The 13,880-nt window shown below is 47.1% G+C and overlaps 1 protein-coding gene across 1 annotated transcript in view; it reads right to left on the bottom strand.

Moving 5' to 3' along the window:
* Positions 1 to 8,357, bottom strand: part of LOC134618116 (zinc finger protein 665-like) — a 13,946-nt gene extending 5,589 nt beyond the window's left edge. Inside the window, exon 1 of the mRNA XM_063463401.1 lies at positions 8,110 to 8,357. The gene's annotated coding sequence lies outside the window, so the exon portion shown is untranslated. The remainder of the gene's footprint in view (positions 1 to 8,109) is intronic.
* Positions 8,358 to 13,880: the final 5,523 nt, after the last annotated feature.

Raw genomic sequence — 13,880 nt, 5'->3', positions numbered from 1 at the left:
ACAGCCGCATGTAACTATGATGATGTTTGCTAGTTCACCTTACATGCATTAATTTAATAACGTGGTTAGCCTACTCAACGTGAATTACACACGAACAACATTAAGCTACTCACGCAGAGAAGAACGGCTGCTGCTGCCATCATCATCCGTCATCATTTCTGCTACACTGGCAGGGCTAGGGGCCAGGACTCTACTCTTCGAGTTTTTGGGGGATGTTGCTAACTCCAGGTCCGATAACAGGCACCACACCTGCAGTAGATGTGCTCGGTGTGAGGTCTCGCAGCAAGCTATCAAACACGGCGCATTTCTCGGCTTTTAAAAAAACGCTAGGGTGCGTCGCCAGGTGTTTCATCGGATTCGAGGTGTTACCTCCTTTGACAGTATCACAGTATCAGCTTAAAGCACTTGTTGCAGGCTGCTGAGTTTGCATCTTTTGCTGTGAAGTACAGCCAGACTTTTGACCGCTTCGTCTTGGGCATTTTTAATCTGTAGCTCTGCTCTAAAAGAACGTACGTACCTGGCCCCGCCTACTATCCTCAGAAACGTAAAATGATTGGCTAGAATCAAAAGTGTATCACAGCTCAGGAAAAAAAAGCACTGAAATAAAGCACCGAAATGTGCGCTGCTTTTCGGTCTGGTTACTACCGTTTATGTCAGAACCGGTGCCATCATGGCACCGGACACCGGTACCCATCCCTACTGAAGACTGTTGCAGTAGAGGCCTGGCAGAGCATCACCAGGGATGAAACCCGGCGTCTGGTGATGTCTATGTGTTCCAGACTTCAGGCTGTGATTGACTGCAAAGGATTTGCAACCAAGTATTAAAAAATGAATGTTTTATTTATGGTTCTTATTCTGTCCCATTACTTTTGGTCCCTTAAGAAGTGGAGGGCACATTTGCAAACTGTTGTAATTCCTACACCGTTCACCTGATTTGGATGTAAATACCCTCAAATAAAAGCTGACAGTCTGCAGCTAGAGCACGTCTTGTTCGTTTCATTTGGGATCCATTGTGGTGGTGCATGGAGCCAAAAATGTTAGAATTGTGTCGATGTCCCAATATTTATGGACCTGACTGTGTGTGTGTAAATATGTATATATATATAGATAGATAGATACATACACACACACACACACACACACACGTTTGTCTGTTTGATCTGCACTGAAACTGTGGCAGTTATGAAAGAGTATAATGTACGACGTCATTATGAAACCAAACATCAGGCTTATGCCTCCTACACTGGTGCTGAGTGAGAGCAGAAATTAAAGCAAAGGGTAGCTCTCCTGCAGGGTCAGCAACAGTATTTTTTTCGTGCTCAAATTGTCCAGGAAAAGGCCACAGTAGCCAGCTATGAGGTCGCCCAGCTCATCGCAAAACATGGCAAGCCTTTTTCAGATGGAGACCTCATAAAACACTGCCTCATTAAAGTCTCCGAAATAATGTGCCCGGAAAAAGTGCAGCACTTCAACAACGTCAGCATGTCCAGAAATACAGTTGTGTTACGCATTGAAGACTCGTCAGCCAACATTAAACGACAACTGTCTGATAAAGCTGTGCTTTTGATTTTTAGAGCACCGATGCCACAGACGCCGCACAGCTGCTAATTTTTTTTGCAAGGAGTGGACGAGAGCACGAGCACTTTAGGTGAGTAAAAAAATGTATTCCACAGTACCCGTGTGTTAATGTGCAGGTACACATGCTTCAAATATCAATAATGCGCATCGATTCTGTCACTACCCTGCTTTTGCGCACCACTTTCTTATATGCGTTTTTCTTGTTAACACACAGAGTACACACCGCTGTGCACAGCACACGCACACGCAAAGTCAGCTCATCTCATCTGATGCAGATTTGCTCCTTGATCAAGTGACATTTGTCCGGATTTTTGGCACGAGTGGCGTACAATCAGCACCGCAGCTGGATTGCCCGATTTACATACCCAGCGCAGCTGATACTCACCAGAATAATTTACTAAAATTATCCACTCCTGTTATTAGGTCCAGTTCAGTCTGGTCACTCTTTGAACAGAGGCGGTGGTTTACGACACCAATTGTCTGCCATCTATAATCCAGTTTTGAGATCCCTTCCCAGACGCCTTAACGCCCACTCACATTCTGGGCCATCTGACCTCAGGAATTCACAAAATAGGGTGGGGCCAGGTTTAACAATGAGCTCACCCGAAACCCTGGCTGATTAGGTCCCACACCCGCTTTCACACCTTGGCTCATGTGATTAGAGGATCGCCAGGGGGTCCTTTGTCCCTCTTTGGGGGGATACTCCCACTGGGTTTAAATCTGGGACTCTCGACCATTTGACCTTAGAACTGAAGAAGCTTCTCGGATTTGAGGTGAAACGTCTTCAAGCAACTTAAAGAAGTCCAGACGCTTTTCTTTCCAAGCTCCTTAGACTACGATGACCTGGATGACTGAGAACCTTCACAGACATATTTATTTACTTACATTTTTTCCTTCTTTATCACAGTCACCACAGTGTCCAACAGTCTGGAATAGGTCTCACTGGTCTCTGCTTCAGACAGGAAGGGCAGGTCCTTAAACCGAGGATCAACTGTTGATGCCATCCATAGTGTCTCCCTCTCATTTACATATCTCTTTCACAGATCTTCTGCTATGGCAGTCTTAATGTCCCTTACTGTCGGTGTATCATCAACACTTTCTTGTGCACCCATCACAAGCTTGGCATGAAGAGGAGCAATGATGGACAGGGTTGGCATGCTCTCCTCTGACATCACCAGGGTGGCGTCCTTCATAGGCTTGAGTGCCCTGACAACTTCTTCTGCACATGTGATGTCAGCCTCACTTAATGTGAAAATTTCTTTTTCACTCTTCCTAACTTCTGCAGAAAGCAGAGCTGCACAGATGGCTGGTTGCTGTTCTAAAAATCGTTCTATCATATCATAAGAGCTGTTCCATCTTGTAATTATGTCCATGATCAATCTGTGAGCTGGTAGCTGAAGGAGGCAATGTTTCTGCTTCAGCTGATTGCTGGCTGTGGTGCTGCACCTGAAAAAGGCTGTTACACGTCGGATCCTCCCGAGAAGTCGCACCACGGATTGTATTTTCAGTGCTTTCTGTGAGGCGAGATTCAGACTGTGTGCAAAACATTGTATGTGCATCATGCCTGCAAGTCTAGCTGCGAGAGCCATGTTTGGTGCATTATCGGTAACAACAACAAGGTCCTTTGTGTTCAATCCCCATTCAGCCACAGCGTCAGTTAGTAACGCTGCAATGTGCTCACCTGTGTGACTGTCATGCATGGCTGGGGTTTGTAGTACATCAGACTGAAGGTTCCACTGGTCCGTTATGTGAGGTGCTGTAACAGTTACGTACGATTCAGTGGCTCTCGAAGTCCAAGCGTCGCATGTCAAAGCAACTGTCTCTGCCGAGCTGAGGGAGTCCAGCACTGTCGCTTTGACTTCTTGGTACAACTTTGGCAGAGTGATGTCCGTGATGTGTTGTCGGGAAGGAATGGTGTAACGGGGCTCCAGCGTTTTAATCATATTACGAAATCCTTTATTCTCCACAACACTCAGAGGGCGCATGTCTTTGCAAATAAAAACAAGTGCTGACTGCGTTATTTTTGTTGCACGAGTTGAAGTTGCTGGTAGTTTCGAAAAGTTAACTTCTTCAATTGTCCGTTGAGCGGGGTCACCTCGTTTCGTTTTAAAATTAGCATTTGATGCTATGTCGCTATGGTGTCTAGACACGTGTGTTCGTAAATTTGTTGTGTTACCGGAATATTTGACTCTGGCGGTGCAGATTTTACAGACCGCATAGCTCTTGTCATAGTCTTTACCGCCTTCTTTTGTCCTAAATCCAAAATAAGTCCACACATCAGCTTTGAAAGCTGCGGGGGCCGGCTGTATCCTCTCCAGTCATCAGTTAGCTAGCACAATTGGCTACACATCCACTGTTCTACTTCGTTGGTTTTGGCAAACTAGCCGCTTCTACAGTTATCGCGAGACCTTGTTTTTATGTCAAAGTAAAGGCGGTACAGGGCTCTAGAGTGCGACCAAATCTTTCAGTGGTGCGACTAAAAAAAAATATTTGGTTGCACCGGTGCGACCAAATATTTCGGTTAACAAAAAAAAAAAATATCTGCAACTCTCCGTGTGGTCAACAACAGACACACATTATGCCCCTATCGTGGACTAAACCAATCAGAGATAGTCAGGGGCGGGACCTCTCTGATTGGCCGTGGTCCAGTTGAAAGTGCAGGTGGAAGAGAGAGGTGAGTAGCTTGAATAAAGCGATATCAATTCATTAACGGATTCCACACAAAGACGTAAACACAGAGCGGACCCGACGCATCAGAATCAGCTTTGTCTTTCTCGGCTTTCTCACCCCACGGCCCGAACACGGACTTTTTACACATACAAATCCTGATTTACAAGTACCGTATTTTCACGACCATAAGGCGCACTTTAAAGTCTTAGATATTCTTCAAAAAGTACGGCGCGCCCTATAGTGCAGTGCGCCCTGTGTGTTGTAATGAGGACGTAGTAGAGAACACCATGAGAACGCTAAAGGGTGAAGTGTGGGCGTTGACTGTAGCGGTATATACGATCGCACATACCTGTATAAAAGAACAGGTATGTGCGTTATATGCAGAACATCGTTGTTTTAACAACCCTGAAAATGGCAAAGAGACACGCTTACGAAGCACAGTTTAAACTGAAGGCCATCAGCTACGCGGGGGAACATGGAAATCGAGCAGCCGCGAGAGAATTTAAGATTAATGAATCGATGGTTCGCAAGTGGAGGAAGCTGAAAAACGAGCTGCAGCAGGTCAAGAAAACACAGCTGAGTTTCCGCGGACATAAGGCGAGGTGGCCCGAGTTGGAGGAAAGACTCGAGCGGTGGATCATCGAGCAAAGAACGAGCGGGAGAAGCGTTTCGACGGTCACCATTCGGCTACAAGCAGTTTCACTAGCTGAAGAAATGAAAATTGAACATTTCCAAGGAGGCCCGTCTTGGTGCTTTCGTTTTATGAAACGGTGCCATTTTTCCATCCGGACCAGGACTACGGTAGCGCAGCAACTTCCAGCGGATTATAATGAAAAGCTGGCCATCTTCCGCTCCTACTGCAGCAAACACATCGGCGACAAAAACATCCAGCCCAGCCACATCACAAACATGGACGAGGTGCCGCTCACTTTCGACATCCCGGTGAGTCACACTGTGGAGAAGAAGGGGATCAGCACGGTAGTGATACGCACAACGGGGTATGAAAAGTCTTCTTTTACTGTTGTGCTAGTAAAGTGAAACTAAAACTAGTGAAACAAATGAACTGTGAGCTTGCTGTCATTCCGGGAGGCCTGACAAAGGAACTCCAACCGCTGGACATCGGTGTGAACCGCCCGTTCAAAGTAAGGCTGCGAGCGGCGTGGGAGCGATGGATAACCGATGGAGACCACAGTTTCACCAAGAGTGGAAGGCAGCGCCGGGCGAGTTACGCCACAATTTGCGAATGGATTGTAAATGCTTGGGCTAACATGTCTGCTGGCACTGTTGTTCGAGCTTTCGCAAAAGCCGGCATCATTTCCGAGGAGCCGCACGGCACGGAAAGTGACTCTGACAGTGAAGAAAGTGAAAGTGAACCTGGAATGTTTGATGGAGATTTAGCGCAGCTGTTCAATTCAGACACAGAGGATGAGGACTTCGATGGGTTTGATTGATGATAAAAATGTGAGTACCAAACTCAGTTTTGCTCCTGCTTTATTTTTAAATACGCACGCTTGTATGCTTGTGTGTTGTTGACGATGACGATTACTGGTAATAAAAATGTGAGTACCAAACTCAGTTTTGCTCCTGCTTTATTTTTAAATATGCACGCTTGTGTGTTGTTAATGACGACGATTACCGGTAATAGAAATGTGAGTACCAAACTCAGGTTTACTCCCGCTTTATTTTTAAGCGGGAGTAAACCTGAGCATACGGTACTTGTATGCGCCCTATAACCCAGTGCGCCTTATGTGTGTGTTCAATACAGTAATGGCACACATAACTGTGACTGCGCCTTTTAGTACAGTGCGTCTTATGGTCGTGAAAATACGGTACAAAACTGATTTACAAGTACAAAATATTTATGACCACATTTTGAGCCCATAACACGCTGTCGGAGCTTAGCGATTCTGATGCGTCGGGTCCGCGCTGTTTCCGTCTTTTTTGCGCTGATTCTGAGCTGCAGGTTTTGTCTCTCTCCAACCAAAATTCGCCGAGCCAGCAGCAAAAGAAGCAGCAAACTACGCTTTACATTTGATCAATGTCGTCATGAATTCCCTCTGACTTTTGCTGTTTTGCTTCCACCACGATAAAAATCACACTTCATGCACAGCTCTCGCTCTCTCTGTACTTCAAGAACAGTTTCGCGTCTCAAATCTGTTTTCTGCATTATTCATTCTCTTATTACCCACCAGTCTACCGTTGTTTACAGCGCTGTCGGCCGCTGTCTTTTTCTTTTTTCACTTAAATGACCTCGGACAAGAAAGCCTAGTTTCTGCTGTTCAATACTGAAGAAATTTAAACTTCTTAAAATTATGCAAAATTGCAGAATATTGCAGAATATTTTTAAGGTTATCTGCTATAAAACGCCAGACCAGGAAAATCTCCTTCATGTTTTTCTGTTTTATTCTCAGTTACTTTGACACAAAGGCATCTGCTGTGATGTTCACAATTCTGATGAAGTCTCACATGTATCAGTACTGATAAATGATCAAAATTATAATATTTCTGACTATCTGAGGCTAAATTGAATCGAATCAGGACTTTGAGAACCGGAATCGAATGTATTATAGAAATCAGTGATGATACCCAGCCATAGTGAGCAGCCTAGGCCCGACAGAAGTGGATGTAGCTGCGGGTAATAAGAAAAGATGAAAAGAACTATTGATAACTTTTGTGTTAAGTTAAGGCCTGATCCGTCTGAAATTCATAGCCAGCTCTGACACGGTGCCATCAATCTTTGAATGCTGAAAAAGCAGCAGTGTATCCAGGAAACACATTATATGCTGCAATAAATGCACTGCCCAAGTGTCCCCTCTCCCCACTGCTTTTCAGCAGCAGGCAGCAGCAAACAGGTCGTCAGAGGAGGCCGAGATGATGATTAAGTTTAACATTTTCTACAATATTGACAAAGCACTTTAAGCACAAGTTTGTTAGTTAATAATTTAGAAATGAATATTGTCTGTATGGACTTCCCCACAAAGAAAGTGCACATGTAAAACTGCGGTGTTAAGCGATGCGGTTGAAAAATTTTAACTTTTGTGCCGGTACGCCTAAATTTTTAAAAGTTAGGCGCACCGGTGCGCCCATGTCAAAAAGTTAGTCTAGAGCCCTGCGGTAAAAACTGCAAACCAGTGGCTGGAGTTTGAATTGCAACATACAAAAGTAAAAACAGTAAGTGCATGTAATTTTTCATTTAAAAAATCGATAACACTGATTTTGAATATCGATTCAGTATCATTGCACGAAATATCGTGATATTTCGTTGTTTCAATATTTTCTTACATCCCTAATATATATCACTATATATACAGTCAAAGCCAGATGGAAATAATTGAACAAGCGAGCAAACTCTCAACATTTTTCCAGCATGCTGAGCTAATGATTAGTTGGTGTTTTTCTGCAAACAGTCTCTCACTCTTTCAGCATGTTCACAATAAACTGTGAACACACTTCGCCGACTTCACGGATTTTTGATGGTAGCGATCAGGCTACTTTTACTTCCAAAATCAGACGTCTTTATTTGCCCTGGAAAAAAATAAAATACAGATGCATCTGGAGATCATCCTATGAAGTCCTATTCTAAAGGCTGATTGCCCTCCCCCACGCTTGTACCTGTGACTTCATGTCCTGAGGGTGGGGGTTGGCTGTTCTTCTGCCCTGCACCCCATCCTTTTGTTCATATTCCAAGACTATTTTTCTGTATGTATTCTTACCCCCTAGCAACCGCCATATTATGATGTTGCAAGCAATCACAAACTCTACAGTCTGTCTAACTCCAATGTATACCAAGCAATCTATTATTCTCAACAGAGCTAAACTCAATATAAACTGAACCCACATTAAAGTTAGCTCGGTGCTTACCTTTAGATGAGCCCACAAACCGAGAGAAACTCCGCGATGAAGCTGGAAGTCTTTCCAAACAGGAAACAGATCAGGGAGCAGAGACCCACGTGGTTCACGCTGATCTCAGCTAGGATCCAGGAGACAAGGGTGTGCAGATCGATGCAGATATCGAGCCAAACGTTGGTAGTGGTATATGTTCCTGTAAGTTCACTACTTTACTCCCGTTTCATGAAAAAGCAGCTCTCTCTGCTCTACTCCTCTCCTGCACACACACTTTGTCCGCCCCCTTTTCCTGGCTCTGCTGTGATTTGTTACTGTGCGGTCACGTGACTCAGCTGCACAACGTAACCACGTGGGGTGTTATTTCAAAATTAGTGCCCATCTCCTTTTCCTAAACTCTTTTCCTTGGCCTCGATGAAATCGTGGGAAGGAGAATTGCTAAGGACTCAGGGAAAGAGAGGAGCGGTGCTGAGAATTGGAACAGCCTTAGGCTGTATCCCAATTCAGGTTCTGCAGCCTTAAAGTACGCAGCCTTAACGGTCCACAAGGGCAGCGTACTCAAAGACCGCTAAGGTCGGAAGTGCGAGGCTTGTGAAATGGGACGGTCTAGCCTCCGTCGCGCTGCCCAGGTTGCCTAGCAACCATGATACTAACCGCTGGAAACGTTTCATACAGCTTTGTTTGACAGAAATGAAGGAGAACATATTTTGTTCATCTGTTTGTTTGTTTCTACACGAGCTTTGTGTGATTTAATAAGTATCTGAGGCTGAGACAACAGGACTGTAAAACATGATTGTTGGGCTTCATTTCAACAGTCATTTAAGATTAGCTAGTAAATAACAATTAGCTAATGTAGTTCATGAGACTAAAGTCATCTCACTTTGGTAATGTAAATTTAATGTGGCCAATATTATAGTTATTATATTTATCATTATTAGTTATTACAGCAGTGACTTTGAAGTCTCAAATGAAATCACTTTTATTGTCACATCACATGTGCAGGTACAATGGTACAGCACATGTGAGTGAACTCTGTGTCAAATACTGAGCTTCAGTAAAGATTCAAGTTGCAGTTGTTTATATTTCCCATCACCTTAAATCTTCACTCAAAGACAAGTTTCTTTGACAGTGTATATGTAGATGTATTATATATAAGAGACAAATATTGTTCCTTCAATATGTTGGCATTACTAAATTTGGCTCAATTCTTACATATATTTATAAAAAGAAAATGTCCGAGCTGTGAAAACTGTTTCTGATAGAATGAAGAGTAGACTGATATATTAAATATTCCTTTATTGGGTGAGAAAATCAGACCATGTCATAACTGCTTTAAGTCATACAGAGATATCAAAGCCTTAAACAGGCTGACTTCTGCTAAATGGGTCAAACTGGGCAGAAAGTATACAAGCACATAACATCCTTATAGAATATGATGTATCCACTTACCTCAGAATATATAAAGCATATAAACAATTACAGCAACATGATACAACAAACACAGCAGTACTACTAATCCAAAATACTCAAAGCTTCATAGAACTGAAACAAATATTTATTTTTAGGTCCGTTCTGCTGCTGATACATACTTTATGTTTGTTTTTGTTTTTTTGTCTGTCCCAATTGGTTCTGTAGTTGTCAGAATTGTTGTCTGAAGACCAACAAGGATACCAAATGGATTTATTTTGCCAAATGGATCATCATGGCATTGCCGTATTGGTCCATTTTGTCAGGGTTTCTGGGTAGTTGACCCAGTATTTTTCGTTCATGTTCACTGTTTATCTTCTGCCTGTTTCACTTCCTGTTTTATTGTGTTAGCCTTGGTCCATGTGCATTATGTTCAGTCCTCTTCCCATTTATCATTAGTTCATTATGTTCAGCTGTGTACTCACCAGTTTCTAATCACTCATCACTCAGCCTGTGTATTTATGTTCTTCAGTTCAACCAGTCCAGTGTCGTGTCATTGATGTTAGTGTGATGTTCTTGTGATGTTATGTTGTCGTTTCCGCCTGCGTTCAGTCAGTCAGTCAGTCAGTCAGTCAGTCAGTCAGTCAGCCAGCCATTCAGTCAGTCCTTCAGTCATTCAGTCAGTCGTCCAGCCAGCCAGCCATTTCCTACCTCTGTTCTGTTTGTTCACTCCATCGGCAATAAACACCAACCTTCACCTACCTACCTGTGAGTCCAGCGTTTGGGTCCTCCTTCTCTCATCCACGACACAAATCCTGAAGAATGACACGACCCCGCGTTGTGGACCCAGCGGACCCGGAACTCTTCGAGCGACAGGACGCAGTGCTCTCCATTTGGGCAGAGAAGCTCAGGTGGAAACAGCGGCTCTTCTCAGAGAGGGAGCACGTCTTTGAGGGGAGTCGTCTGGCTCTGGGCGGGCCTCGGAGACGCCGCGGTCCTCCACCTGCTGCCTCACCTGCATCGGAGCATTCGCCGCGGAGAGTGGGCGTCACAGGCCAAGCTTCGGCTGCTCGCTCTCCCGCCGCTCCGCTCCTCGCTCGCCCGCCAGCCGTTTCACTCACCGGCTCTTCCACTTCGCCACGGCACAGCGGCTATGCCTCCCACCTCGGCTCAACGGAGGCTCCCGCGCCAGAGGCTCAGCTGTTTACCCCGCCCGCTTCCTCTTCCCGGAGAAAGCGGCGCACACGCCATCATAAATTGGACTATTCTCAGCAACTCCCGGTGGTGAGTTCCAGTGACTGTTTTCCACACCCTTCATCCAATTGTTCACTCAAAACGCATAACGGACTCACTTCTGATTCATGGGGAACTTCCCTCCTAGAGAATGAAGTGGACTGGGAAGATTTTTTTCTGCTCTGCTCCCCCAAAGACTGTAAATAGTGGTGGCAGAAGGACCAGAATAAAACCCGATAGACCAGTCAGTATCACTCACCCAGTCATCATTTCCACTCCCATCAGTCAGCCTACACCCACACCTGTGCCAGCTCCCAGGAGGAGGGCAGCTGCGACCCAGTCTACCTCCACACCCGCTCCTGTTTCTCGGGTGGGGGTGACTGGTGTCCAGCCACCTCCCGTGCCTGTCCCTGCGCCTAGGCTGAGGGCAGCCCGAATCCAACCTGACCATCCCAGAGGCCCAGCCGAGGCTCTCCAGCCAGTGCCCTCATGCTCAGGAGGCTCGGAAGAGCTAGCCTGCTTACCAATCAGTCCACCACTTCATCCACCGCCTGATCCAGCCTTTCACGCACTAGCTCTATCCCTGGTTAGGCTAGCTGAGGTGTCCCCTGCTCAGGCACCAGCTTTACTAGCCCAGGCTGTAGTTTTATCTCCCTCACTAGCTCAGTCTATAGCTCAGCCCTCAGCCACACCAACCTCAGCTCCGTCGTCAGCTTCGCCTACCTCTGTTCATCCCTTAGCATCCCCACTCCAGCCAGTTCACTCTCCTGCTGTTCAGCTCCCAGTCCAGCCAGTTCACTCTCCTGCTGTTCAGCTCCCAGTCCAGCCAGTTCACTCTCCTGCTGTTCAGCTCCCAGTCCAGCCAGTTCACTCTCCTGCTGTTCAGCTCCCAGTCCAGCCAGTTCACTCTCCTGCTGTTCAGCTCCCAGTCCAGCCAGTTCACTCTCCTGCTGTTCAGCTCCCAGTCCAGCCAGTTCACTCTCCTGCTGTTCAGCTCCCAGTCCAGCCAGTTCACTCTCCTGCTGTTCAGCTCCCAGTCCAGCCAGTTCACTCTCCTGCTGTTCAGCTCCCAGTCCAGCCAGTTCACTCTCCTGCTGTTCAGCTCCCAGTCCAGCCAGTTCACTCTCCTGCTGTTCAGCTCCCAGTCCAGCCAGTTCACTCTCCTGCTGTTCAGCTCCCAGTCCAGCCAGTTCACTCTCCTGCTGTTCAGCTCCCAGTCGCCTCCTGCCCAGTCAGTTCACTCTCCTGCTCTCCAGCTCCCAGTCGCCTCCTGCCCAGTCAGTTCACTCTCCTGCTCTCCATTCGCCTCCTGCCCAGTCAGTTCACTCTCCAGCTCTCCAGTCGCCTCCTGCCCAGCTTCCAGTCCACTCTCCAGCTCTCCAGTCGCCTCCTGCCCAGCTTCCAGTCCAGTCGCCTCCTGCCCAGCTTCCAGTCCAGTCGCCTCCTGCCCAGCTTCCAGTCCAGTCGCCCGTCCCCCAGCCCTCTATAGTTCAGTCGCCCGTCCCCCAGCCTGCCCAGTCTGTCGCCCAGCCTTCTGTCGCCCAGTCACTCATTCACCACCCATTCCAGTTCCCGGACCCAAAGCCACAGCATCCAGAGCCAGCTATGAGCTCTCCCGGTCTCCAGCCAGGGGATTGCGCACCCGCTGGCCCGGCCGCTGCTCCTCAGTCTCCGCCGGCTCCTCGTCGCCGGCGCAGCCGCCCACCAGAACAACTTCAGCGTCACCGGCGCAGCCGCCCACCGGACCGACTTCAGCGTCGCCGCCGTCTTCCTCGCGGCCGCCCACCTGAACTGTTTTTGTTTTGGACTCCGTCCGTCCGTCCTGGGCCCCCTCCGCCCACCCTGTTCTGGTTTTTCTTTCTTTTGGCTGTCGGGTGCCGGCCTTTAAAAGGGGGGGGGGGGGGGTACTGTCAGGGTTTCTGGGTCGTTGACCCAGTATTTTTAGTTCATGTTCACTGTTTATCTTCTGCCTGTTTCACTTCCTGTTTTATTGTGTTAGCCTTGGTCCATGTGCATTATGTTCAGTCCTCTTTCCATTTATCATTAGTTCATTATGTTCAGCTGTGTACTCACCAGTTTCTAATCACTCATCACTCAGCCTGTGTATTTATGTTCTAAAGTTCAACCAGTCCAGTGTCGTGTCATTGATGTTAGTGTGATGTTCTTGTGATGTTATGTTGTCGTTTCCGCCTGCGTTCAGTCAGTCGTCCAGCCAGCCAGCCATTTCCTACCTCTGTTCTGTTTGTTCACTCCATCGGCAATAAACACCAACCTTCACCTACCTACCTGTGAGTCCAGCGTTTGGGTCCTCCTTCTCTCATCCACGACACAAATCCTGACATTTGATCAAACTTTGTTGTTATTATTTATTTTATTATCGGTTGTTACAGATGGGACAGACATGACTGGGAGATAGGAAAGGGAGAAAGAAAGAGGAAGTAAAAGAAAAACAGAAGGGAAGAGGGACAGTGAGAAAGGGCACTTACAAAGACCAAGAAAAAAAAAAAATCTCCTGGATCACCTGTTGAGAGAAAAAGAAGAGAAAACAAGCAAAAAAAACAAAGCACCATACTAAACACAACACCATCACATTAATCTAGCTAAGTGTAAACAGCAGTAAATACTAAATATTGAATGTTGTTGTGCAGCACGGAGGACAGACAGCGCACAATGTGCTTTGAAGTAGCAGCTAAGAAAGGTGTAGTTTATGTCTACGAACAGTGAACACCCATGTGCACACCTGTGTGGATCAGCGCGCTTGTATACAAAAGGTTTCCCCATGTAACGGTCTGCTAGAGGGTGTGGAGGGCCATAGCCCCGTCCCCCAGGGCATGAAGCAGGCATGGAGGAGATCCAGGCTCCAGACATCCAGAGGCCCCAGAGTGGGAGAGCCCAAGGAGGACCACCGGAGGGGCATCCGTGCCACCCTCCTGGGAAGGGCTGAGGAGATCCCCAGACGAGGGGTCACCCAGTAGCCACGGAGCAGAAGCCAGAGGGGGCTGCACTGGCGTGCCCGCCGGCTCTGCCGGCAGCCTGCTGTGCCAGAGTGAACTGAGCCGCAGGCCCCGAGGCCGGAGGCTCGAGGGCCCCCTTTGCCCCGGAAGAGGCCTGACCGAGCGACAGGCACCAGGCCCCGCCAAGTAGCCACC

The sequence above is a fragment of the Pelmatolapia mariae genome, linkage group LG3_W, assembly GCF_036321145.2.
Source record: "Pelmatolapia mariae isolate MD_Pm_ZW linkage group LG3_W, Pm_UMD_F_2, whole genome shotgun sequence".
Classification (NCBI taxonomy): Eukaryota; Metazoa; Chordata; class Actinopteri; order Cichliformes; family Cichlidae; genus Pelmatolapia; species Pelmatolapia mariae.
This window is presented reverse-complemented; position numbering and strand designations above follow the sequence as displayed.